The following is a 27714-nucleotide window of genomic DNA, read 5'->3' on the forward strand; positions in this document are numbered from 1 at the left end:
TTCTTTGTATACCACTGGACATATCCGTGTTTAATTTTCCTCAACGGTAGCATAATACTAAGTATCGGGTAATTCACGTTATTAATAATAATAATAATAATTTTATTCATTTATATAGCGCTATTAATTCCACAGCGCTTTACATACATTGGCCACACTGTCCCCATTGGGGCTCACAATCTAGAGTCCCTATCTGTATGTCTTTTGAGTGTGGGAGGAAACCGGAGTACCCGGAGGAAACCCACGCAAACACGGGGAGAACATACAAACTCCTTGCAGATGGTGTCCTTAGTGGGATTACCTGTTATTACCTGTTTATTACCATCCTGGATAATTTTATCCATATAATCCCCCCTTTTTTTACCTGTATTTTACATGCACATAATGTTGCATAACAATTATATATTATCCTTGTGATAATCTGTTAAATAGTTTCCTTATAATGCTTTTTTTTATTGTTATCATGGACTAATTCTTCCCTTTTTCGTCCTCTAGATGTCCTAGAACACCTTCCTCCTGCCTTATAGCGTGCAAGAAATTGCCCGTGACGCACAAACGATGGGGGCGGCTGTGATCGCAAATGCAATTGCACGATTAATTGAAACGTGTAAAGCAGGCTTTACTCTCATCACCCCTCCACTTATAATAGGCTCCCAGCCACCAGCAGGTCTATATATATCGAACCCTTTCCCTCTTTAGACACCTCCCTAACAAAGACAGAATGAATCACCAATTAGAGTCTGGGGGATGCAGATTGTCATGAAGATGTAATAAGCAAAGATGTTTTCACTGCTCCATGACCTAGGAGTGACCCACTCCCTCTCATGAATGGTAGGCACCAGCAAATGGTCACCTAGCAGCTATGTGACCAACGTAATTAAGGAAGCAAGTCTCATTGAACCTCAGGACCGTTGGTGTCCATCAGTAATTAAAACTGTCAAGAAAGACAGTCAGGCTGGAGATCGTGTATATGAAGGTGGAGTAGTGGCTTCCTTCACAAATACAGATGCTGGGATGAAAACAGTTCTCCCAGAAAATTTGGCACCTATGTAAAGTTACTAATATTGAGCCGTACATAAGTCACACAAATATGGTGGGCATACCTTCAACCTCAGGGTTTTGGGACACCCATACACCCATAAGACATATTTTATTTTACTTGTTGGACATATGTATGAGCCTCAAACTAATATCTGCCAACTAGAACATACCAGCCACGTCATGTTTACTATCTATGATCTGATAAAATCATCATAGGAAATATGACGCCAATATCTTACACGTGGGACGCTCAGAGGCGGAGGTATGAGGAAAGTGACAATTCCATAATGCTCTTGACCCAGGAGCACATGCCCTTTCTGGCCCTGACATAGGTCACCAGAGGGGAGGTTCTGTGGGCCTTACGTAGTGAATAAAATCTAGTGCCCCATTATAATCTTGGTGAATGTCTAAAGGAATATATAGCAGTGTATGGGATTGTCCGAATTCTTCTGGAGTGTCTCTCCCCCTATATTTGAGCTATATCCGTAACCAGGTGTAATTTTCTTTCATTTTTCTCTTTTATTTTATGTGATTGTCTATATAGTATTGTATTGTTCCCTTCTGTAAACTCTTGTATATTTCTATAAACACTGCCTATTCTTTTGGATAAAATATATAAAATATAATAGATTTGTTTCTTTTGCCATATATAAACAAAGAACCCAAATTTGCCTTATGCTATCTGTGATGGGTGTCCAGTCTACCTATAAATGATTAGTGGTGGCAGTGAGTATCTTACTTGGCATTATTGTGGGGCTACCAGTGACTGTACCGAGGTATGTATATATTCCATGAGCTGGAATTGGTGACATATATATATATTACCCTCACTGTCAGCACCTCTATAACCGCTAAAGCAGAACAGCCACGGCCTGATTTACTTATTGTCTGTCAATTCCTTAATTGTCCTGACAATATGGGGGCGCCAGAGGGCTGCTTCCCTGACAACATCTATTACTCTGCTTTACATGTGAGTGTTACTATAGGGATTACTACTATGACCCCATAAAGTTCAGTGATCTTTCCATGTTCTTTGGTACAATGTACCTACTCCAGAAGTAGGTCCGCAGATGACAGCGCACACTACGATCAAACTGGGAAGAGTGGGAAGTTATCTACTTCTATGGACTCTTTACATTAGTATATTGTACGCTCCTCTCTATTTCTCCTGGATACTCTATACATACTCTAATACTTAGTGGATACTTATACACATATATCTTTGCATAATTTGCATCCTATTACTGTTGTACACTGGAGATTAAAATTAGAGAACAATGTATGATCACTTGCTTTTTTCAGAAATAATGTAATCTATATTGATGAACATTTGAAGGTTTTGTGTAAGGGGTGCACCATGCCACTAGAACAGGGTTTTACAAAAGATCCAAAGTTTATCAACATAAAACCTTTATTTTGCCCAAAACGTGATGATCATAATTAGAGAACAGCAATGACTGTGTACTGCCCCCGTGTCAGCAGCCAGAACTGCTCGGATCCGGATCCGCGGTGGCTCGAGGGGTCTCCGGACCTGGGAGGGGTCGTGCTGCCACTCGAAATAAAAGGGGGTATTTACAGGGGGTTGTGTGTTTAAAGTTCGTGGCGCCACCCACAGTGTGTGGTAAGGTGGAGTACCACCGCTGCCATTGGGAGCACCCAGTGGCGATGGGATGGCAGCCAGGTGTTTAACCCCTCCGTGGGTAGGGGGGAATGCCCCAGGGCTCGGTGATGCTGACAAAGGGATGCCGTTGGGGAGGTAAGGGTCACTGCGTACTCACTCAGTCCAATGACGCTGACACCGACAACTTGTGAACCAAAGTTCTGAGCACCACTGCAGCAGGGAGGGAGCATGCCTGGATCCCGTGCCCGATGGTGTTGCTTGTTATCCTGTGGCCTTTTCCTTTGCACCTTTCTACTGATTGGCCCCTGTAATGTTGAACTAGTCGGCTCCCGCTCACCCGTATGGCTAACGGAGTGAGCTTGCTCTCAGGGTTAACGCTTGGGATTTTCTGGACTGTGTATTGGGAAAGTCTTATCCCCCTCAGTGCGCTAGTACCCCAATTTTGGAGCGGGTGGAGAACGACTCTTGAAGGCTCCGTCCTTGTCGGGTGAATTACCAGGACGCTTGAAGCTACTTCCCGGCCTAGGGTCCACTTACCCCGTCGTGCCCTGGCCCCTGCCCGGAGATGGCACAAGGCCGCCGGCTGCCCTCCTCGGCAGTTCTGTGCCCCTTGTCAAGATACCCTGCAACCAGGGTTCCAGCTCCTACCAGGCCCAGACAAACGTCTGCCACCTAGTATTCTCAAGGAGCCCTGCTCCCAACCTCCTCCAACGCTACTCCTCTCTCAACTGTCTCGTGACCCCTCCTCTTGAGAGTCACTTCACAACTGTCTGCTCCTGACACTCCAGACCCTCCCTACCAACCCCCCAAGTGGCCCTATTCCCTTCAGGCTACCCATTGGTGTGTCTGTTGGGTGTGGTGCAGAGTGTTTCTAGGATTTTGATTAGCATGTTCTTAGCAACACCAAAGGCCAGGGACCCGTAACCAAGGAGGATGTGGATACTGTACAGAAGGGCAGATTGCCCAATACCCTGTGACAACCTGATAGGCCAGGGCGTCACAACTGTAACACAGAGAAAGATTATAACTGAATTTTCAGAAGATAACAGTCACCAATCAGTAGGACGTGTACAGGCCGTCGCTGTGAATGACTTCAGCACATCTACGACCACAGGACATCACTAGTCTCTAACATTGCTCTGGTGTGATTTTGGTCCACTCTTCTTCCAGTCTCTTCCACAGTTCTTTGACTGTTGTGGGTTTCTTGGCCATAACTTTGTCACCAAGGATTTTCCAGAGGTTTTCTTTTGGGTTTAGATCAGGACTCTGGGTGGCCATTTCAGTATGTCAATGTTTTCTGTTTCAAGGAACTGCTTTACCCATTTTGCTGTGTGAGAGGTGGCATTGTCCTGCATGAAAATGTACTGGCTGATTGAGTGATGAGCACAATTAAGGGGCCACGTGTTGTGAAGAAGTTTCTGATCCACACTTGCATTCACTCTGCCATGTAGCTGTATGACAGGTCCAACTCCTGCTGCAGAAAACATTCCCCAAACCATTACATTTCCTCCGCCGCCTGTCACTGACTTCTTCACACACTTTGGGTTCAGTCTTTCCCCAGTTTGTCGACAAACATGTTTCCCATCAGACCCAAATAAATTAAATTTGCTTTCATCACTAAAATGAACTGTGGACCACTTCTCCTCTGTCCGCATGCTCCTTACCAAAGGTGAGTCTAGCCTTGTAATTCATTCTGCTAATGAGAGCTTTGGTCACTGCAGAGTGGGCTTTCAGTCTAAATGCTCTTAAACGCTGTGACACTGTAGACGACAGATCTTTACTCTGTTCAGTGCTGAACTGGTGAGCAATTCCAGCTGCAGTGTTGAAACAATTACCCATGGAGAGTCTCCCCATTATCCAGTCCTCTCTTGCATTTGTCTTTCGAGGGCGACCAGCCTTCTTGGGGGACTTGAAAGAGTTTGTGATGTTGTAAAGATGCAATATTCTAGAAATCACAGACATAGAAGGACCAACTTCTCTTTCTATGGCTGATAAAGTCACTCCTTTGGCTTTCATCTGGACAACCTGCTGCTGGAGAGTTTCAGTCACTTTGGAACGACACACCATTTTTACAAGGTCAGTGCAAACTGGAAAGTTAGGCTGCCAGTTACATAGGGTTTGTCAGATAATTAAGGAAATTAGCACCAGGTACAGATTAACACCAATAACTTGCAGGAGCTGAAAGTGTTCTCTAATATTCTCTAATATTGATCAGTGTTCTTTTACATTTATCTCATTTACATTTTCATTATTTGCTTTACAATAAATTCATTATGAAATAAGTGGAAATTCCTTTCCTCATGTTAGTATTATATTTGCCCGAAAATAAGACATCCCCTGAAAGTAAGACCTAGTGGAAGTTTTGCTGATTTGCCAAATATAAGACATCCCCAGAAAAAGACCTAGGAAAGTGTCCATTTGTAAACATGCCCACCGAACAGAACAACATGCAGGGCATGCAGATAATATATTAATAATATAATATTTATTCACTTATATAGCGCTATTAATTCCACAGCACTTCACATACAATTGCAACACTGTCCCCATTGGTGCTCACAATCTAAATTCCCTATCAGTATGTTTTTGGAGTGTGGGAGGAAACCGGAGAATCTGGAGGAAACCCACGCAAGCACGGGGAGAAAATACAAACTCCTTGCAGATGTTGTCCTTAGTTGGACTAGAACCCAGGACCCCAGCGCTGCAAGGCTGCAGTTCTAACCACTGAGCCACCGTGCTGCCGAGATATATGATTATTTGTAGCCCGCTGACGTTGTTCCCTACCTTCAATGTTGCAGAGCAGCTGCATTCATGACATGACCATCACCCAACCCTGATATAAATTTCTGCAGCCGTCACTTGTAAATCTGCAGGGAAGAGGCCTGTCATCTGCCGCCATCCCCCACACAGTCTGCCATTATCTCGTCACTTACCGCCATAGCGAACGGTATGCTGTCCCTCCTGCGCTGTCCTGTGGTGACCTTCCCTGGTGGCGGGAGCCGTCATATCTCACACCGCGGCCATCACTTGTAAATGTGCAGGCAAGAGGCTCGTCACCTGCCGCCATCCCCGTACACACTCTGCTATTTACCTGTTGCTTGCCGCCATAGCGAACAGCACGCTGTTCCTCCTGCACTGTCTCTCCTGCGCTGTCCTGTGGTGAGCGCCCCCTGGTGGCCGGAAGCAGCCATATTTCACGCTCTGTCCCTGGTGAGCTGATGTGATGAGCTCCCCCGGTAGCCGGAAGCTGCAATACCGTCCCTGCTTCACAAGTGGTCCAAGAGCTGCTGTGAGAAATCGTTACAATCAAGAGACCGTGTGTGGGAGATCTTTACAATTCGGCCATTACAGTTTCTAGACCGTGTGTGGGAGCCAGTTACTTTACGGCCCTTATTTTTAGTGGTTCTTTGTGTGAGTCAGGCACTCAGTGTGTCACTTTGATTCTTTGATTCTTTAGGCCTCCCTCACACACAGAGATTCTGGTACTGTACGTATATTACGGTACAGTTTTTATACCGTACGTACCAGAATCACGGACATATACACAGACCCATTATAATCAATGGGTCTGCGCACACATCAGTGATTTCTCACGGACTGTGTGTCCGTGCGGCGCACCCGCATGTCCGTGTTTTCCGCACAGAGACATGTCTGGTTTTCTCCGGCAGCACTGATGTCACACGAACCACCCATTGATGTGATCTGTGTGACACGTACTGGAGAAAACACGTGCCTGTGAAATAAAACGATTTTCTATAGTCACCTGACTCCAGCGCTGCTGTTTCTGCCTCTGCTGTCTATTACTTTCAACCCAGCTACGGTAATTATTCTCATGCACCGCGACCCATAAGTAAAAGACAGCGGGGCCGGAGACCACAGAGTGTGAGACATCTGTGACGCCCTGGGCAAGCCAGGGGTCACAGGTAATGACACCACCACACCCTACACCCCGGATAGGCACACCTAAGCTAGACCTGAAATCCTTGTTGCCTTCCTCCAGGGGCTGATGTCCACACCAGGGGGTGGGCCAGGCGGTTGGCTCCGCTCACCGAGGAGTTCACAGTCCTGGAGGTGGGAAAACCAGGCAGAGGAGTTTAGGAGTTGAGTGGTAAAGGAGCAAGTGTGAGGAGGAAAGTGACAGAAGTAGAGCCTGAAGTTAGTCCGGGTGTGTGCCCCGGACTGAGACAGCAAGGTTAGCAGACGGCGGTGACCGTCTGCAGTGGAGGCTGATCGGAGTTGCCGTGAGGACCGTGGACGGGTGGTGGCCCGGCGGTACCGGACCGGTACACAAGGAGAAGCCAGCACCATTGGCAGGGGCCTTTCGGATCCCGGCAAGGCAAGGAGTCGCCGTGAATTTGCCAAATCCGTCAGTGAAGGGGACCTCCGGGTCTCCAAACAACTAAGTCCCGATTGAAGGCAACTGTCCAACCATATGAGAGACACCGCCACCGCCAAGGCACCAGTTTCTCAGGGCCAGCGCCTGCGGGCAAAGAGGGGCTCCTCCGGCCCATATCCAAGTCGGGGAGCGGGTTACCGGTGGGAACCCATCGCTACCAACATTACACAAGGTGCAGGGAAAGAGACAGTCACCGTTAACTACCGGGGAAAAGCAACAGCAGCCGTCCGTGGGAACCGTCTGTCCAGCCGTGTGGTTTACCGAGAACTGTGTCAATGTCTCAGGCTGAGTGAGTGCTACCGTGCCGTGCGGCACAGCGCTGCCCCCGCGACCCTGCACCTCACCGGGCCCCGCACACGGCCTGCCATCCACCCCTACCCCATCACCGGGCCCCGGGACAACCAACCCCCTACCCACGGACGGGAGAAATAACAACAAAGCTGCTCCCTGTCACCGCTCCCGGGATCCCCATACAGAGCAGCGGTGGTGTCCACACAATCACCACAACCGTGGGTGGCGTAACGGACAATAAATCCCCAAAACCAATCCCCTTTTCACTCACGGGCGAGGAGCGCCGCTCGAGTCCCCGGGATCCGGCCCATCGCTCGAGCCACCGAGCAGCAGAGGCCGCAGCAGCAGCGGCAGCCGGACCCGAGCAGTGTGAGAGCGCAGCGTCCCCTCCTCCGCCCGCGACACATCAGCACCACGGATAGCAGGAGCGTGGACAGGAGTGCTTGATCTCCAAGTGTTACGGTATCACGGATACGGTAGCAGACGAAGATCACATGTGTAGCAAAATCATGGCACACGGAGGGCCATATGCGTCTTTAACACGTCAGTGAAAAACGTCTGTTTTTGACAAAATGAATTGGCACTCAACTCTGGACGCAAAGAAGGTGAATTTATATTCCCAAATACTGAATACCATAAACGTTTTGGTCATTAACAGACCTTCCTCAGTGTGCAGAGGTGATTCAGTGAGAAGTATCCTAGAAGAGGGTGGTGCTTATCTTAACCTTGCGGTGTCCACCGCTGAAGTGAACCGTCTGTTAATGACCGAAACGTTTGTGCTATTCAGTGTTAGGGAATAAAACAATTTCTTTGCATCCAGATTTGAGAGCCATGTTCTTTTTGTCATTGCTTATGGGATTGGATCCTACGGTACTTGTGCACCAGCTACAGAAGTGCCGTGTATTCCATTTCTTTGTTGTTTTTTGACTGACATGTGAAAGAGGCCTTAGGGGGTGTCTGCTTTTCTGCTGAAGGGTCTAAAGTACAATAAATAAACATTGTTGGTATATTTTTACCCCTAGACATGAGCGCAAAAAGAAAGAGCTATTCCGTCGAGTACAAGAAAGGAATTGTAGAGGACTCTCAGGGCAAAAATCTTACTGCTTTCTGCAAAGAGAAGATGCTGAATATCCGATTGGTCCGAAAATGGCGAGCAGATTATGGTAACCTCAGTGAACAAGTGGACAACGGAAATGCTAAAAAGCGCAAGTGTCGATCACATCGGCATCCATTATTTTCCGAGCTGGAAGACCTGATCTGTGAATGGGTTATTGACAGGAGAGCAAAGACTTTGGTTGTGAATAGGGCTCAGATTAAAGAATTTGCCCTTGCAATGGCACCACATTTCGAAATAGCCCCCGAAGAATTCAAAGCATCACAACACTGGCTGGATAGCTTCCTTCAGCGAAGTGAACTGTCTGTAAGAAGAGCCACAACACTGTTTAGGCTGGAAGATGCTGAAATTATTAAACGTGCGTTTGCATTCAAGTCCTTTATTGATGACACTGACTTCTCTAAATACAATCTTTCCAACATGATTGCTATGGATGAAACGGCAGTGTTTATGGGCCAAGTATCTCAACCAACAATTGAACAGCGGGTGCCTCCTCAGTGTACATTCCCTCCACTGCTTACGAAAGTGCACGTGTTACCTGCACATTGGCAATTCGTCTGGATGGCACTAAAGTCCCACCTTTATTAATTTCCAAGGGCAAGAAGGATAAGATTGAACGTGTTTCAGGCATATTTATTCTTGAAACTGAAAAAGCCTGGGCCACACAAGCAATTATAAGGAAGTGGGTTGACTTAATGCTGCCACATGTTATGCGAGGGAGCCATAGAGGTCTGCTAGTCTGGGATGCAGCCAGCACACACCGCGCTAAAGATATGAAGACATTTCTTCATGACAGAAACGTAGATCAAATAATGATTCCCGCAGGAATGGCGGCCTATCTCCAGACTCTGGATATTGCAGTAAACAAGCCAATCAAGGACAATTTGCGCATGGAAATCAATGACTACATTGAAAACAGAATGGAGAGAAATCAGCGTGGAAACTTTGTGAAGCCTAAACTGCAAGAGGTTGTGACTTGGGTGAAAAATTCATGGGACAAAATCACTGACATTAGAAAAAACAAGGATCCAGCATCATGGAGAATGGATGAATAAAACTTGCTTTTATTGGAATTCGTTAAAAATAGATATTCAATCCAGTGGGCACAGAGGCACAAGTACTGTAGCGGGTTATCCAACGTGTTTCGACCAGAGAGTCTTATTCATGGCATGCCATTCTCCATGATGCTGGATCCTTGTTTTTTCTAATGCTGCCTTCCGCCCGGGCCAGGGCGTTCCTTGCATCGGTGTGGAGTCCAGGAGTGAAGAGGGGTGAGCTGATAGCGTCTCTTTGCAAAATCACTGACAGTTGCATTGCAAATGCACTACGAGCAGCGACCTGGACAAGAGGAGCTCATTTAAGGACAATGCTATTGCCAAACATGAGAGATTTGGGCCAATGATTCTTAAAGAAATGGAGTCACAAGAAATTCACCAAACAATTGAAAGCTTGGATTGTTATGATGATGTTCCAGAAGATGATGACATGACTGTCACTGAATAAATCTTGCATTGTGTTGTTAAATATTGTGATCAATAAATGTATCATAGATTGTTGTACATGGAAGTAATGGCAGTAAAACATTCTTGATAGGGTTCACGGTTTGTCTGGTTCTGCTGGTTTGTGATAAATACTGAACAGCATATAATAAAGTTTCAGGGTTTTGTTCATCAATAATTGTGAATATTTCTTCATGGAAAAATAAGACATCCCCTGAGTATAAGATCAGTGCATTTTTGGTAGCAAAAATTAATATAAGACAATGTCTTATTTTCGGGGAAACAAGGTATATAATCACATAGGACGACACAATGACCGCAACGTTTAGGAAATTGTTTGTTGTTCTCTAATTTTAATCTCAACTTTATATAATAGAATACAGCAAATGTGTTCAATGCCACTTATGAATAAATATCAAAAAGCAAATAAGAGGCAAAAACATAACTTTTAATCAAAGTATGTGAAAGACCTAATACTTAGGCCAATGTAACCATAAGCATCCCCGACTGCTATCAGGATATAAGGCGTGGATAACACGTGGAAACACAATCTATATATATTTATCTTTTTTTGTTTTTTGTTTGTTTAGTTTGTTATATTTGTGGCATCCCTGAGGGGCTGTCTCTTGTGTGGAGTGGTCTACGCCTTATATCCTGATAGCAGTCGGGGATGCGTATGATTACATTGGCCGAAGTATTAGGTCTCTTCTATACTTTTATTAAAAGTTATGTTTTAGCCTCTTATTTGCTTTTTGATATCCACTTTATATAATGTGAGACATTCATACACTGCAAGCGACTCCCAGTGGGCCGAGCACTCAGCACCGAGTATATCTGAGCGCCGAGCACCGAGTATATCCGAGCACAGAGCACAGAGCACAGTGCTACTCCCTCCAGTGGTCACATTCATAAGGCACCCAAACTCCGAAAACTAATTCTGGGTTCACTACAAACACCGAACAATAATGTTCAAGATCGGTCATGTCTACCCCAGACCCCACACATAACCGTCCCCTCATCCAGAGTCCTGCATACACTGAGGAGCTGATCATGTGACCCTGACTCCTCCCCTCCATGTGACATCATCACAGGTCCTGTAAGCACAGAGCAGCCATATATCTAGTGTGCGGCTCTGCAGGTGGAGGTGTGTGGAGATTCCCCATTACTGGGGCAGGCGGCATTAACCCCTTCAGCTCTGACACTTTCTTGGTATTTTTCTCTCGCTGATTTCTATGAATTGTGAGGTTTTTGTTCCTTTTCCTCTGATAGATACAAACGCCCCAACTATGAGAGGCCGGAAGTGAGGAAACCCGTCTGCCCTCAGTCCTCGCCCCTTTCTGCCCTCAGTCCTCGCCCCTTTCTGCCCTCAGTCCTCGGCCCCTTTCTGCCCTCGGTCCTCGACCCCTTTCTACCCTCAGTCCTCGGCCCCTTTCTGACCTCTGTCCTCGGCCCCTTTCTACCCTCAGTCCTCGGCCCCTTTCTGCCCTCAGTCCTCGGCCCCTTTCTGCCCTCGGTCCTCGACCCCTTTCTACCCTCAGTCCTCGGCCCCTTTCTGACCTCTGTCCTCGACCCCTTTCTGCCCTCAGTCCTCGTCCCCTTTCTGACCTCAGTCCTTGTCCCCTTTCTGACCTCAGTCCTCGGCCCCTTTCTGCCCTCAGTCCTCGGCTCCTTTCTGCCCTCGGTCCTCGGCTCCTTTCTGCCCTTAGTCCTCGGCCCCTTTCTGACCTCAGTCCTCGGCCCCTTTCTGCCCTCAGTCCTCGGCTCCTTTCTGCCCTCAGTCCTCGGCCCCTTTCTGCCCTCGGTCCTCGGCCCCTTTCTGCCCTCGGTCCTCGGCCCCTTTCTGCCCTCGGTCCTCGGCCCCTTTCTGTCCTCGGCACCTTTCTGCCCTCAGTCCTCGGCCCCATTCTGCCCTCGGTCCTCGGCCCCTTTCTGCCCTCGGTCCTCGGCCCCTTTCTGCCCTCGGTCCTCGGCCCCTTTTTGCCCCACATACCATAATATTCCCGCAGAATGTTCTCATTATATGTTTCCCCTTATTATCTCCAGTAATTGTATTATTACAGCGGATTCTTTATGATGTTACATCGTCATCTTCTCCCCATTCAGGTCCCTACAATATCGGATCCTCTCAGTGGAGATCTTCTATAGAAGAGAATTCTCCTGATTGCCCCGTGAAGGATGGATATGGACAGGGACAAGATGGCGGAGAGGATATTACACCTCACCCTAGAGATCCTCTTCCGGCTTACTGGAGAGGTGAGAGATTCTGATGACGTCACATTACATCATTCTTATCTATGGGAATATCAGATGGACAGAACTGGAGAGGTGAGGACTCTGGAAATGTCTGGAGTGAGATTTATTACTGTGTCTCTCCATAACCAGGATTACACAGTAGTGAAGAAGACCTCTAGTGAGCGCTGTCAGGCCCCTGTGTCTGAGGGATGGGGAAGACCCCTGAGCCCAATCACGGGGCCTCCACCTCACCCCCCGATACATGAGGACATCTGTGGCACCCCAGGGTTGCCACACAAAGGGTTAACTCCCCACACACAACACCAAGACCTCCTGGCCAGAAGGGGGAGACCAAGCTGCTTCCCTGTATATTCTGGTGGGGGGGGAGGAAATGGTCAGAAGTAGTTTCAGTTTGGAAGTTCAGTGCAGAGCACTGAGGAGAAAGGATCTGCAGGTTGGAGCTGGCTTGAGCTCACCTCAGGATCCACTGACCAATTCCAGGCCTAGCTGAGGGTCTGAGGAAAGGAGAAAGCGTACACAGAGGAACATTCCTGGGAGACAGAGCATTGCAGAGCTCATCCCCAGTGGAGCACACAAAACGGATGCTGGATCCGAGACTGCAGGTTACATACTGCACAGTGAACACCAGAGAAGTGAGGATTCCACATTCTCTATCTGTACCACAGACACAAGCAACAAGCGCAGAGTTCAGGAACATACTAGGAAGGACTCGAGTTGCCTGTCAGGTCGGTACCTAGGAGCAGAGCAGAGCAGAGCCAGCTGCATAGTTCACTCAGCAGCGGGGCCACAGACACACAGTGCAGGCAAGGAAGCCAAAACGGCCCGGCTGGGTGGGAGAAACCCTGAACCCCTCACAGACTCCGTGGACAGTACTCTGCTGAATACCATCATCAGTAAAGGACAAAGAAACTGCAAAACCGTGAGTCTGCCTGTTTATTGTGCTTGTGTCCTGCACTTCCCCCACCATAGACTAACATACTGCCCCGGGGAAAAGGCTCTACCCGTGGGGAGTCGTCCCATCTCAAGCTGCCTTCCATCACCCCGGAGGTTCTGCAGCAGCGGTGGTCATCTCTGATCACATTCCACGGGTGGCGTCACGAACATAACCCCCCTTTTTATTGTGGAACCAGGGAGCACAGACCGGGTCACGACACCGTGATACCCTTTCCAGAAGCGACCCTTGGCCCGGTTCTGGGTATCCCCTTAACCCCTGGCGACACAACTTTGGCGTCACGAACAGGATGCGGACTGGACCCGGCTGCAACCCGGGTGACGTGTGCCTGTAAAGACTTATTGCATCGCATAAAAGACTTGCACTGTGAATTGTTGCAACAAAGAACGGACTTTAAACTTTGCAAAGATACCTGGAAAAATCCCAAAACATCATTGGTAAAATTTTCCAGGCGCCATCTTTAATCACGCCATTACCTGCTATGCGCGGGAAAACATCGCGCCTAAACTAAGACTCCGCCCACCGCTTGCAGAGGAGGTGCGCTCGGTGCTGCGACCCGAACGAAAACGCAGAAAAGTGCCCCAGGCTTGCTGTCAAGAAGACTGGTGAAATTAACTAAGGGGGCGCAAAGATGTCGCAGCAGGGAGACGCTGTTGTACCCGGAGGTGCAGCGGCACCTATCATGCCGTTCCTGATGCCGTACACCCCGGGTGCAGTGTGGCTGCCGCAGTACTCAGGTGAGCCCAACACACTTAATGACTTTATCGGAAAGCTAAAAATCTACTACAGCATGTACCCCCTGACAGAAGCTCAGCGTGTTGGTATGCTTATGGGACAGTTAACTGGCAATGCCCAGCGGGAGGTTACATCCTGGCCGGACGATGCAAAAGACACTGTAGAGCATATAATAGCTGGACTAAAAGCAGCTTTTGAATCCACTGCCGGCAGCCGGGCTAAAATGAGGTTCTTTGGATGCAAGCAAAAACCTAGAGAGAGCGCAAGAGACTTTGGCTTAAACTTGCAGGAGGCGCTCAGAGCACTTAAATTAGCAGAACCTGCCTTAGCCCCTGGAGCAGATAAGCTGCTGATAGACCAATTCCTGGATGGACTCTCATCCCCTTCCCACCGGGGACAACTGAGCATGATGGTGATCCAGGATCCAGGACTAACATTTGCCCAGCTAAAGGATAGAGCCATCCGCCTCCAGCAGGTGGAGGAGCCGCAGGATATAGACTCTGTTCAACACCTTACAGTGGCACCCCAGCAGCCAGTAGTGCCAGTGACATCAGCCATGTCAGCCGCTGCTGCTAACCACCTGGAGCCGATCACTAATGAGGCTCTACATCAAAAGCTTGAAGCCCTTACAGACACTGTTGCTTCCATGGCTAGAATCGTCCAGGAGCTGCGTGGATCCAAGTCTGCACCCAAGATTGAGCTGGCGACCAGCAAGGAGGATGTCCCATGGATGAGGCCTAGGAGATACCAAGCGACGAGAGGACGACCCAGCGACCGCTACCAGCCGGATGGACAGCCCATTTGCCGCCGTTGCAAGGAACCAGGTCACTTTGCCCGTGAATGTGCTTTAAATGGGGATCCCCTGGGGAGGCGGGCCGCTCCTCAGGAATGAACTCTCAAGGTCCCTCACCCTGGCACGACAAGTATGTGGGAGGACGTCCAGTCATCCCCATCGTGCTGGATGGCATTCCGCTCAACGCCTTGCTGGACACTGGTTCCCAAATATCATCAATTCCGCATGTCCTTTATAAGAGGTACTGGGCTGATTCAGACGTTAGCAGTGGTCCATCTAATGTTGCATTGAATATATGGGCTAGCAATGGTGAATTAGTACCACAGGTTGGTTTCAGAGAAATGACCATTAAGATTGGGAGAGTAGAATTGCAGAATCAGGGTATTATCATTGTTGATGTTGACCGACGAGAACGTGAACCAACTATGCTGCTAGGAATGAATGTAATTGAAAATTGTTTTGCAGAGGTAATTACTGTCTTGCAGCAGATCGTCGAGACTGCCAAACCTGGGCAACAGAGACTCCTGCAGAAGGAAATTAAAGCCTTGATGCTGAAGCAGCAGGTAGAAATGTCAGGAGGTGAAATTGGCAGTGCAAGGGTAAGTGACCCAATACCTATTGTAATTCCTCCCAAAACAGAAATGCTGGTCTGGTGTAGAGCCGCAATAGGCATCAGAGGGCGAGACTATCAGGCCCTGGTAGAACCCGTGTACTCAGACAGTAGGCCCACTGTACTGACGGCCAGAGGAATAGTTGAGGTACACAGGGGGAGAGTGCCAATACGCCTTCTAAATTGTGGGGAAGATGAGGTCACCCTACCTAAGTATGCTACCATGGCTAAGCTATATACGGTTGATAACAACGCCATCACCACCGTTGAGCCCTTGAAGCCGTCAAATCAGGCGGAGGACAATGGCTCAGAGGGAAAGCTGGAGGATTGGTGCCAAAAGCTACATGTAGGTACCGATTCTACACCCTCCCATCAAAAGCATGGAGTATACAGGGTAGTGAAAGAATATGAACAAATATTCAGCAAACACCCATTAGACTTTGGGCAGATCAAAGGGGTAGAGCACACTATACCCACAGGTCACCATCCACCCATAAAGGAGAGGTATAGACCAGTACCACCGGCTCACTACCAATGCGCCAAAGACATGCTCAAAGAAATGAAAGAAGCAGGGGTAATAAGAGACAGTTGTAGCCCCTGGGCAGCCCCACTAGTGCTAGTTAAGAAAAAAGATGGGACCATGAGGATGTGCGTAGACTACAGACGGATCAACCGCATTACACACAAGGATGCATACCCATTACCTAGGATAGAAGAGTCATTGGCTGCATTAAAATCCGCTACTTACTTTTCCACCCTAGATCTGACTAGTGGGTATTGGCAAGTTCCTGTGGCAGAGGCTGATAAGGAGAAGACAGCGTTCACCACACCGATGGGCCTCTGTGAGTTCAATTGTATGCCGTTTGGACTCTGCAACGCGCCTGGTACCTTCCAGCGACTGATGGAGTGCTGCCTAGGACATAAGAACTTCGAAACTGTCCTCTTGTACCTGGATGACGTCATAGTCTACTCCAAGACCTATGAACAGCATCTACAAGACCTGGCAGAAGTGTTTGAAGCCTTATCCGGATACGGCATGAAAATCAAGCCATCCAAGTGTCACCTTCTAAAGCCAAGGGTACAGTACCTGGGACATGTCGTGAGCTCAGAAGGGGTAGCACCAGATCCTGAAAAAGTTACCGTGATCAGAGATTGGCCGAGACCCACCAGCGTGAAAGAGGTGAGGCAATTCCTGGGACTGGTGGGCTACTATAGAAGATTTATAAAAGGGTTCACGAAGCTAGCAGCTCCCCTTCAAGACATCCTGGTAGGACAGTCAAAGAAGTCTGCAGCCCGAAATCCTCCTTTCCAGTGGAGTGATGAGAGAGAAGAGTCCTTTAAGAAGTTGAAGTGGGCACTGACAGGAGAAGAGATCCTGGCATATCCAGATTACCATCAACCCTTCATTTTGTACACGGATGCCAGCAACGTAGGACTGGGAGCAGTATTGTCTCAAAAGCAGGAAGGCAAGGAGAAAGTTATTGCCTTTGCAAGCAGGAAGCTCCGGCCTACAGAAAGAAACCCAGAGAATTACAGCTCCTTCAAGTTAGAACTACTGGCAGTAGTTTGGGCTGTAACAGAGCGTTTCAAACACTACCTGGCAGCTGCAGAATTAACCATCTTTACTGACAACAATCCGTTGACCCACCTGGATTCTGCAAAACTAGGTGCGCTGGAACAGCGATGGATAGCCCGACTGTCAAACTACAACTTTGTCATCAAGTACAGGGCAGGCCACAAGAATGGGAATGCAGATGCCTTATCCCGGATGCCACACTCGGGGAACGTGGAAGAGGAACCGGAGGGACTGGAAGAAATTGAGCTGCCGGCCTTTCACCGTCCTAAGGTGGGACAGTACCAACCGAGTGTCTACCAAAAACAACAGCAGGCAACTCTCAACCCATTAGCACACCATGGATGGGCTGACACACAAGACAGCGATCCAGCTGTGAAGCTAGTGAAAGAACTGCTTACACAACAAGGTGCATACCCTAATCAGAATGCCCCAGCTGAGACACAACATCTCTGGAAAGAGAGAGGTAAATTGTTCCTGTACCAAGGGAAGCTCTGTAGAAGGCACACCAATCCCAAAACACATGAGTTGGTCTGGCAGATCATCGTGCCCAAGAGAGACGTCAAGATGGTTCTGGAAGCTTACCACGACGGTGCTGGTCATTTTGGTTGGAAAAAGTTGGAAGTGCTCTTAAGAGAAAGATTCTACTGGGTTGGCATGAGAAAATCAATTGAAGATTGGTGTAGAAAATGCGGACCGTGCAACCTCAGAAGAAAGGATCAACAGAACCAGAGAGCTCCACTCCAGTCCATAGTAACCAAGCAACCACTCGAGCTAGTCGCATTAGACCACGTCAAGTTGTCACCAAGCCGGTCCGGCTATGTCTATGCCTTAACCATCGTGGACCATTACTCACGCTTCTTAGTGGTGGTACCCGTGAAAGACCTTACAGCTAGAACAGCAGCTAAAGCATTCCAGACGTACTTTTGCAGACCCCATGGTTACCCAGAACAAGTCCTTGCAGATCAAGGTCCAGCTTTTGAATCACAGATTTTCCAAGAATTCTGCAACATGTATGGCTGTAAAAAGATCCGCACAACAGCATACCATCCCCAAACAAATGGCTTATGTGAGAAGATGAACCATATTGTGATTGACCTGTTGAAGACCTTACCAGAGTCAGAAAGAAATCAATGGCCAGAGAAGTTGCCAGACCTAGTGGACTTGTACAATCATGTCCCGGTGAGTTCTACAAACTGCACCCCCGCTTACCTTATGCGTGCAAGGCCCGGTAAACTGCCAATTGATTTAGATATGGGAATTCTGAAGCCAGATGCAGAAGTTCAAGAATCCAATTGGGATACCCTACGTCAGCAGCAGTATCGCCAAGTACAAGAGTGCGTAGAGAAAAGTCTCCAACAAGCTAGGGGAAGACAGGAGAGAAACTTCAACCAGCATGCTCTAGCAACCCCATTGCAACCTGGTGACCAAGTTCTCAAGAGGAAACGGCGCACAAACAAATTGGATAATCAGTGGGAAACCACCCCATATACAGTCTTACCATCCAGTATGGATAATCCCAAAGTGTGTCTAATCAGTAAGGATGAAGGAAGGACATCAGCTGTCGTGTCAAGAGATCAACTCAAACCGTGTCCTGAAACCCTGAAGACACCAAAAGTCACCTTACCCATACAGGTACAACCTGTTAAGGAGGAAGAAGATGTATTCCATACAGTCTTAGGAGATTTCCCAAAAACATGGCCAAATTACTATGGAGCAGTAGTAGTCCCAATGATCGCCTTCCCTCAAGTGGTGGAACCAACATCAGAACCCATACCACAAGAAGTCCCAAGACATGAAGAACTGGAAGTCGAAGCCGTAGAGGAAGAACAGATTCCTGGTCCCAGTGAGCTTGCCAGTCCTACAGTCAGTCCACCATCCTCACAAGTACCAGAAACACCAAATAGGTACACTTCCACTCACACCATTATGCTAAGTACACCCAGTACAGCAGCAGTACGCAGATCACAGCGTAGTACTCAGGGTCAGATACCAGCAAGATATAAAGACTAATGTGGAATTGCATATAAAATGTACATATGTTATAATGTTTATATGAAAAACCGTAACAGTTTAGTGTACAGAAAAGGTGAGAGAAGAGTGGTGTAAGGTGGCAGCACGGAGAGTTACAACTTGATCACATTGTTGGTGGCCCGAGGGCCGTGAGGCCTACTGCACTTACGACCAGAGTAGAGATACCTTTAAGAAGTGTTTGGTTATTGAAATAATTTATATAATTGCAACGTTAAGACCAATAAGCCCAGTACCTACAGAGACTATACTGTATGACCACTTACATATTCTTGAACATTTTGGACTCTTTTTGAGCTTTAAGGTTTTTGTATTTTTTCCTTTTGAGACTCTGTATTTATATATACACTTGTTGTTCATAACTTGTTTGTTTCTTTCACAGTCCCGGAGTACTGTTCTTCACTAAGGGGGAATGTGGCACCCCAGGGTTGCCACACAAAGGGTTAACTCCCCACACACAACACCAAGACCTCCTGGCCAGAAGGGGGAGACCAAGCTGCTTCCCTGTATATTCTGGTGGGGGGGGAGGAAATGGTCAGAAGTAGTTTCAGTTTGGAAGTTCAGTGCAGAGCACTGAGGAGAAAGGATCTGCAGGTTGGAGCTGGCTTGAGCTCACCTCAGGATCCACTGACCAATTCCAGGCCTAGCTGAGGGTCTGAGGAAAGGAGAAAGCGTACACAGAGGAACATTCCTGGGAGACAGAGCATTGCAGAGCTCATCCCCAGTGGAGCACACAAAACGGATGATGGATCCGAGACTGCAGGTTACATACTGCACAGTGAACACCAGAGAAGTGAGGATTCCACATTCTCTATCTGTACCACAGACACAAGCAACAAGCGCAGAGTTCAGGAACATACTAGGAAGGACTCGAGTTGCCTGTCAGGTCGGTACCTAGGAGCAGAGCAGAGCAGAGCCAGCTGCATAGTTCACTCAGCAGCGGGGCCACAGACACACAGTGCAGGCAAGGAAGCCAAAACGGCCCGGCTGGGTGGGAGAAACCCTGAACCCCTCACAGACTCCGTGGACAGTACTCTGCTGAATACCATCATCAGTAAAGGACAAAGAAACTGCAAAACTGTGAGTCTGCCTGTTTATTGTGCTTGTGTCCTGCACTTCCCCCACCATAGACTAACATACTGCCCCGGGGAAAAGGCTCTACCCGTGGGGAGTCGTCCCATCTCAAGCTGCCTTCCATCACCCCGGAGGTTCTGCAGCAGCGGTGGTCATCTCTGATCACATTCCACGGGTGGCGTCACGAACCAAACCCCCCTTTTTATTGTGGAACCAGGGAGCACAGACCGGGTCACGACACCGTGATACCCTTTCCAGAAGCGACCCTTGGCCCGGTTCTGGGTATCCCCTTAACCCCTGGCGACACACATCAATGACCAGAAGATCCTAGAACTCACCTACAAGATGATTGAGCTGCTGACTGGAGAGGTGACACTGCTGGGAATGCTGGGACATTATACAGTAACGCTATGAAGGGATCAGGGGTGACGGTATCATTGTATGTGTCAGGTTCCTATAAGGTGTCAGGACGTCACCGTCTATTTCTCCATGGAGGAGTGGGAGTATTTAGAAGGACACAAAGATCTGTACAAGGACGTCATGATGGAAGTTCCCCAGCCCCTCACATCACCAGGTAATAGACAGGACTAAATACACATGGCCTATAATTATCTGTATGTAAGGAATGAATTCAGTCCCTGTATGTGTCTCCTCCAGGTCTATCCAGTAAGAGGACAACACCAGAGAGATGTCCCCGTCCTCTTCTCCCACAGGACTGTAAACAAGAAGATCCCGATGTTCCTCAGGATGTGTTTCCTCCAGCTCTATCCAGTAAGAGATATCTACTCATGTACTTTATGCACTAATTTTGTGTTTGCATTTTTAGGCTTTCTGCTGTGGTTTTTTTCAGCTGTATTTTCTTTGCTTCTGCTTCTTCTGCTGTTTGTTTCTAGTTCCTTCTCTATGTTGTTATGATGGCAACTCAAAGACCTGCAGAGGGTTCATGAATATCCTGTTTCCCTGAAGAGACGACCTACACCGAAAATAAGACCTAGCACGATTTTATGGGATTTTTGGAGAATGCTTGAAATATAAGCCCTATTCCAAAAAAAAAACCCTAGTTACAGTCAGGGCCAGCATTGGAAGGACTCAAATTGTGCAATTTCTCAGGAACCCCACTCTCTTAGGCAGGGCCGGCTCCAGGTTTTTGTGGGCCCTGGGCGGAAGAGTCCCGGTGGGCCCCATCCACACGCAGACACGCACATACATATACATATTTAAAGACAAACTCACAAAAATACGTATAGAACTGACATATCTATACAGTCATATACACTGACATACATAGATACACATCATACATGCATACAGACACACACAACACAACTCTGCTAGATACATACACACATAGCTCTGCTGCATACATACACGCATAGCTCTGCTACATACATACACGCATAGCTCTGCTACATACATACAGACATAGCTCTGCTACATACATACACACATAGCTCTGCTACATACGTACACACATAGCTCTGCTACATACGTACACACATAGCTCTGCTACATACATACACACATAGCTCTGCTACATACATACACACATAGCTCTGCTACATACATACATAGCTCTGCTACATACATACAGGAATCTGCTACATACATACACACATAGCTCTGCTACATACATACACACATAGCTCTGCTGCATACATACAGACACACGTGGCTCTGGGGGGCCCACACATGCGGCTCTTGGGGGCCCACACACAGCTCCAGGGGCCAGCACATACAGCACTGGGGGGGGCAGGGCATACACCTAAGGGGGGAGAAGCCCATACAGCTCACCAGGGCCCATAAATCGGGAGGCGGGGAGGGCACATACCGCTCAGGTCACGGTGGAGAGGAGGCCCACACAGCGGTGGAGAGGGGGCCCACACAGCGGTGGAGAGAGGGCCCACACAGCGGTGGAGAGGGGGCCCACACAGCGGTGGAGAGGGGGCCCACACAGCGCCGGAGAGACGCGCTGTGCTGGGGGTCGCTGCCTGGCACTGCAACTCCTTCATCTGTGGGACTGAGCAGGCCGGTCGGTAGCTCCGCCCACAGATGAAGTTCAAACCAGGAAGTCTGCGCGCCTTAAAGGGACGGCGCTGCAGATTCCTGCCGAGGACTGCGGTCCCCGGACATCGGCCCGGGGGCAGCAGAACTAAGGCGAGGGGGCCCCGGCCAAGGGGCACCAGAACTGACGAGGCCGAGTGGGCCCCCCCGGCTCTCCGGGTATGCCGCGTGCTGACGCCGGCCCTGCTCTTAGGGACCTTATCAGTTGTATTCTAAGGTTGATTGTTTAAGAACCTTTGAGGACTTCAAAGTCATGTGACATGATGTAACCAAAGGTCTCTTAATTGCAGGAGTCTAAACTGACCAGGACACAAGCTGGCATGCAGGACTGGTATTAGGGGAAAGGGAGAGTAAATTGGAATTGTGCGACTTTTGTAGGTTGGCGAGAAGAAGGGTGTGAAGCTAACGCTTCTCTAATTCATAACAAACTGCGGTGTTCCCTTTGAGAGAGATTTCACTCCAGTCCCTGACGTCATTTTTCAAAGTCCATCGCTGGTATTCATGAATTAGAGCCCTAATGTTTATCTGCACAGACAGCAAGACCCTGCTACCTGTTTTAGTTACAAAGCCCAAGGAAAGGCCATCAATTTTACAATCCCGGACAAACCTATTAAATATCCGTCATCTGTCTGTAACTATTATATTAGTCTTCGAAAAAAATCTCTTTAAATTGTCTATGTTGTGGATCAATGTTACAAGGAGATTTTTGCAGGTTTTAACAACTGTCATGGCGGCGTCAGGATCTGTGGAAATTATAGATTCTAGTACTCTACATGTTAACTTCTCTGATGTCTGTGAGCAGCGCAGGGAGACGCAGGCATCAAACCACAGGCTTGGGCAGTCTAGCAAGAGTTATTCTCTGCTAGGCTGCTTGTTAATGTCTTTGATCACATGCTGTAGGGGAGCCAGTATCATTCTCTCCCTTTCTGTATATGCTGGCTGGGCTATTTCATTAATGCCAGCTATAATTTACCTATACTGGTCTGGTGAGGTGTTGTGATCCAGACTTACAGGTAGTTGTTGTGCATTATTGCTGTGAGCTGCTGTTGTTCTCTTTTTATTGCTGCCCTTGCTTTTCTCTTTTGTCTTTCACTGTTTATTTCTGTGAGTTTGCAATATGTCCTGTCTGTCTTAATCTGTGTTTCCAAAGCAAGAAGGCCTGCGGAGACACCATCACATGTCTCAACGCTGGCAGGAAACTAGCCAGGTCTTTCACCGGGAAGGAACAACCACGGGAAGAGCAGTCTCCAGTCAAGGAGACCACCTATGCCAAACATGGTATCCATCCACAGACAGCCGTTTCGGGGTATTTGCCCCTCATCAGTGTGGAGTAGGAATCTGTGTTTCCATCATACTACTGCCCCTTCCTTCCCGGGGAGGATAACAGATTAGATCTGGTCAGGAGAATAGTAAGGTATGGGACTCTGGCATCTCCATTTTCAGGGGTAATGCAGAGGTTAGCAATAGCTTAGGGTCCCCTAGCGTGAGAGACAGTATAGGAGCCTCCTGTCCCTCATTATCCTGCGGTCATATTGTGACAATCAATCAGATTATTTACTGTAGCACATTCCAGAGAACTGGTGCTAGGAATGGGAGATCCGCATTAACAAAGATGTAACTCTTAAGGCCGCGTTACACACTGCAACATCGCTAGCAATGTCGCTAGCGATAGCACCCGCGCCTGTCGTTTGTGTGTCACGGGCAAATCGCTGCCAGGGCGAACAATATCGCAGGTAAGCGTCACACGAACTTACCTTCCTAACGGCGTCGCTGTGGCCGGCAAACAACCTGTTTTTTAAGGGGGCGGTTCGTGTTGAGTCAGCGACGTCACACAGCAAGCCACCAATAGAAGCAGAGGGGCAGAGAGCAGCCGCAAGAACGACACTCCCACCTCGTTGCCGGAGGACGCAGGAACGCTTTTGTTCGTCGTTCCCGGTGTGTCACACGTAGCGATGTTTGCTGCCTCAGGAACGACGAACAACCTGCATCCAGAACGAGCAACGATATTTTGAAAATGAACGACGTCTCAACAATCAACGATTTGGTGAGTATTTGGGATCGTTAGCGGTCGCTCGTAAGTGTCACACGCAACGTCGTCGATAACGAGGCTAGATGTCCGTCACGAATTCCGTAACCCCAGCGATATCTCGTTAGCGATGTCGTTGCGTGTAACGGGGCCTTTAGATGTCGAAATTGGACAACAGATTCAGAATACATTTTTTCCTAATTTAATTTATGATGTTCTGGTTTAAAAAGTAAATGTACTTTCAGGATCATATCATTAAAAAATAATAACATTGTGTTTATTTTTAGCCAATGACTGTATTGGGAGTTCAGATGGAAATCAAGTATCTTCAGAATTTAAAACAGATGGTAAAAGTATCACACATGATACGTATGAAGAGCATGCTGCTGTCCCAGAAATAACTCCAGTCCTTCCTCGGAAAGCTTTATCATCTTATCTTTTCAAACAAGTCCAAAATTCCGATTTATCACAGAATTGTCCGCAAAATGAAACTTACGGAAGGGATGTGGAACATGAAATGGCTCATACAAAGGAGAAACCATTTTCATGTTCAAAATGTGGGAAATGTTTTACCAAGAATTCACATCTTGTTAACCTTCAAAAAGTTCAGACACATGAAAATCCGTTTTCATTTCCTCAATGTGAGAAATGTTTTGCTCGAAAATCAAACCTTATTGATTATCAAAAATATCAGACTGGGAAGAAGCTATTTTCATGTTCAGAGTGTGGGAATTGTTTTAATTGGAAATCAGAACTTGTCCGGCATCAAAGATTTCACACAGGGGAGAAGCCATTTTCATGTTCAGAATGTGGGAAATGTTTCAACCAGAAATCAGATTTTGTTAGGCATCAAAGATCTCACACAGGGGAGAAACCATTTTCATGTTCAGAGTGTGGGAAATGTTTTATTCAGAAATCACACCTTTTTACACATCAGAAAAATCACACAGGAGAGAAGCCATTTTCATGTTCAGAATGTGGGAAATGTTTTAATTGCAAATCAGAACTTGTCCGGCATCAAAGACTTCACACAGGGGAGAAGCCATTTTCATGTTCAGAGTGTGGAAAATATTTTATTCGGAAATCAGACCTTGTTGAGCATCAAAGATCTCACACAGGAGAGAAGCCATTTTCATGTTCAGAGTGTGGGAAATGTTTTATTCAGAGATCACACCTTGTTAGACATCAGAAAATTCACACAGGGGAGAAGCCATTTTCATGTTCAGAGTGTGGGAAAGGTTTTATTCAGAAAGCAGAGCTTGTTGGGCATCAAAGATTTCACACCGGGGAGAAGCCATTTTCATGTTCAGAGTGTGGGAAAGGTTTTAGTCAGAAATCAGACCTTGTTAGACATCAGAAAATTCACATAGGGGAGAAGCCATTTTCATGTTCAGAGTGTGGGAAAGGTTTTATTCAGAAATCAGAGCTTGTTGGGCATCAAAGATTTCACACCGGGGAGAAGCCATTTTCATGTTCAGAGTGTGGGAAAGGTTTTAGTCAGAAATCAGACCTTGTTAGACATCAGAAAATTGACACAGGGGAGAAGCCATTTTCATGTTCAGAGTGTGGGAAAGGTTTTAGTCAGAAATCAGACCTTGTTAGACATCAGAAAATTCACAAAGGGGAGAAACCATTTTCATGTTCAGAGTGTGGGAAAGGTTTTAGTCAGAAATCAAACCTTGTTTCGCATCAGAAAATTCACACACGGGAAAAGCCATTTTCATGTTCAGAGTGTGGGAAATGTTTTATTCGGAAATCAGAACTTGTTGGGCATCAAAGATTTCACACCGGGGACAAGCCATTTTCATGTTCAGAGTGTGAAAAATGTTTTATTCAGAAATCAGACCTTGTTAGACATCACAAAATTCACAAAGGGGAGAATCCTGTGTGAAAAGGCTCCACCGTGAGTGGTTCTAACCATACAAGGGGTTTCACTTGCAGTAAATATAAGCAGACTAGATTTCAGCAATTCAGCAGCATTAGGCTAGGTTCGCACACTGCGTCTTTTTGACGCTGCGTTTTTGGCCGCTAAAAACGCACCTGCGTCGAAAAAACGCATCAAAAAACGCATGCGTTTTTTCCGCGATTTTGTGCGTTTTTGATCTCTGCGTTTTGCTGCGTTTTTCCAATGCATTGCATGGGCGGAAAACGCAGAAAAACGCAGGAAAGAACTGACATGTCCATTTTTTTTTTTAACTCAAAGACGCAGGTAAAAAAACCAGATGTGTGCGGACAGCAAAAATGAAAACTCATACTTTGCTAGGGAAGCAAAGTCCTGCAGTTTTGAGGCCAAAAACGCACCCGAAAAATGCGCAAAAATGCCGCGAAAAACGCACTGTGCGCACATAGCCTTAGATCAAATTCTGCTGATCCTAGTGTGTCTTCCCCACTGCTAGCCAGTGTTGGAGAGACAATAGTTCACAAAACATTGACCAAGCGACCCCTCCTGTATGGACCACTACCCCACCTAGAGTCCATGAGAAATACTCATCTCTTCCTCCTTCTATTGAGGTTATTAAAATACAGATTTCTTCTATTGCTCCTATCACTACTAATACAACGCTTATGGGGGCAAATACTCTGTCCTCGGATGTTAATAAGGTTTTTGATACCAATACAGACAAATTCAACACTAATACACAACAGGATTTGGCTATCATTGAGATGCAAATCGATAAATTGAGGAAAGAGAGATCTGTGGTTTCTTTGATGGCAGCTAATTCCAGCTCCTTTAAGGAGATTGGAATAGTTGACTCTGTATCTAAAGGCCCCGTTACACGCAACGACATATCTAACGATATGTCGTCGGGGTCACGGAATTCATGACGCACATCCGGCGTCATTAGCGACGTCGTTGCGTGTAACAGCTCCGAGAAAGTGTTAACGATCAAAAATACCTTATCGTTGATCGTTGACACGTTCATTTTCAAAATCTCGTTGGTCGTTGTGGACGTTTGTTGTTCGTCGTTCCTGAGGCAGCACACATCGCTACGTGTGACACCCCGGGAACGACGAACAACAGCTTACCTGCGTCCTCCGGCAACGAGGTGGGCATGTCGTTAATGCGACTGTTTTCCGCCCCTCCGCTTCTATTGGTCGGCCGCTGTGTGACGTCGCTATGACAGCGCACGAACTTCCCCCTTAGCGAAAAGGTTGTTCGCTGCCCACAGCGACATCACTCGGAAAGTATGTACGTCTGACGGGGCCTAGAAATATTGTGTGCCACGGGCAGCGATTTGCCTGTGACATACAAACAACGGGGGCAGGTGCTTTCACGAGCAACATCGCTAGCGATGTCGCTGCGTGTAAAGCACCCTTAAGCCTCTGGCATCTGATCGAAATATTAACCCTCTAGTATCTAATACATGTAACAATACTTAATTTGATTTGCTTGATCTCACCATGCCTGATAATATAGAGGATTTTACTGCAACCCCTGGTTAATCCTCTACACTACCTGATCATAATAAACTTATCACTATTGATAATTCCACTAATGCTGCAACATTGGTGCTTTTTTGACCCAAGGCCACCCCCCGGTCAGAACAATGTGATAACCAATTAGCTAACTCCCAAGTCGGTAAAAAGAAAAAGTGTTACAGAGGGACCAGAACTGGAGCCAAAACAAAGATAAAAATGGAAAA

At 47.4% G+C, this 27714-nt stretch overlaps 1 pseudogene; it reads left to right on the forward strand.

The window, feature by feature from the left end:
* LOC142259288 (uncharacterized) overlaps positions 1-26127 on the forward strand; it is a 78979-nt pseudogene extending 52852 nt beyond the window's left edge.
* The last annotated feature ends 1587 nt before the right edge of the window (positions 26128-27714 follow it).

The sequence above is a fragment of the Anomaloglossus baeobatrachus genome (genome assembly GCF_048569485.1).
Source record: "Anomaloglossus baeobatrachus isolate aAnoBae1 chromosome 5 unlocalized genomic scaffold, aAnoBae1.hap1 SUPER_5_unloc_6, whole genome shotgun sequence".
In the NCBI taxonomy this organism is placed as follows: Eukaryota; Metazoa; Chordata; class Amphibia; order Anura; family Aromobatidae; genus Anomaloglossus; species Anomaloglossus baeobatrachus.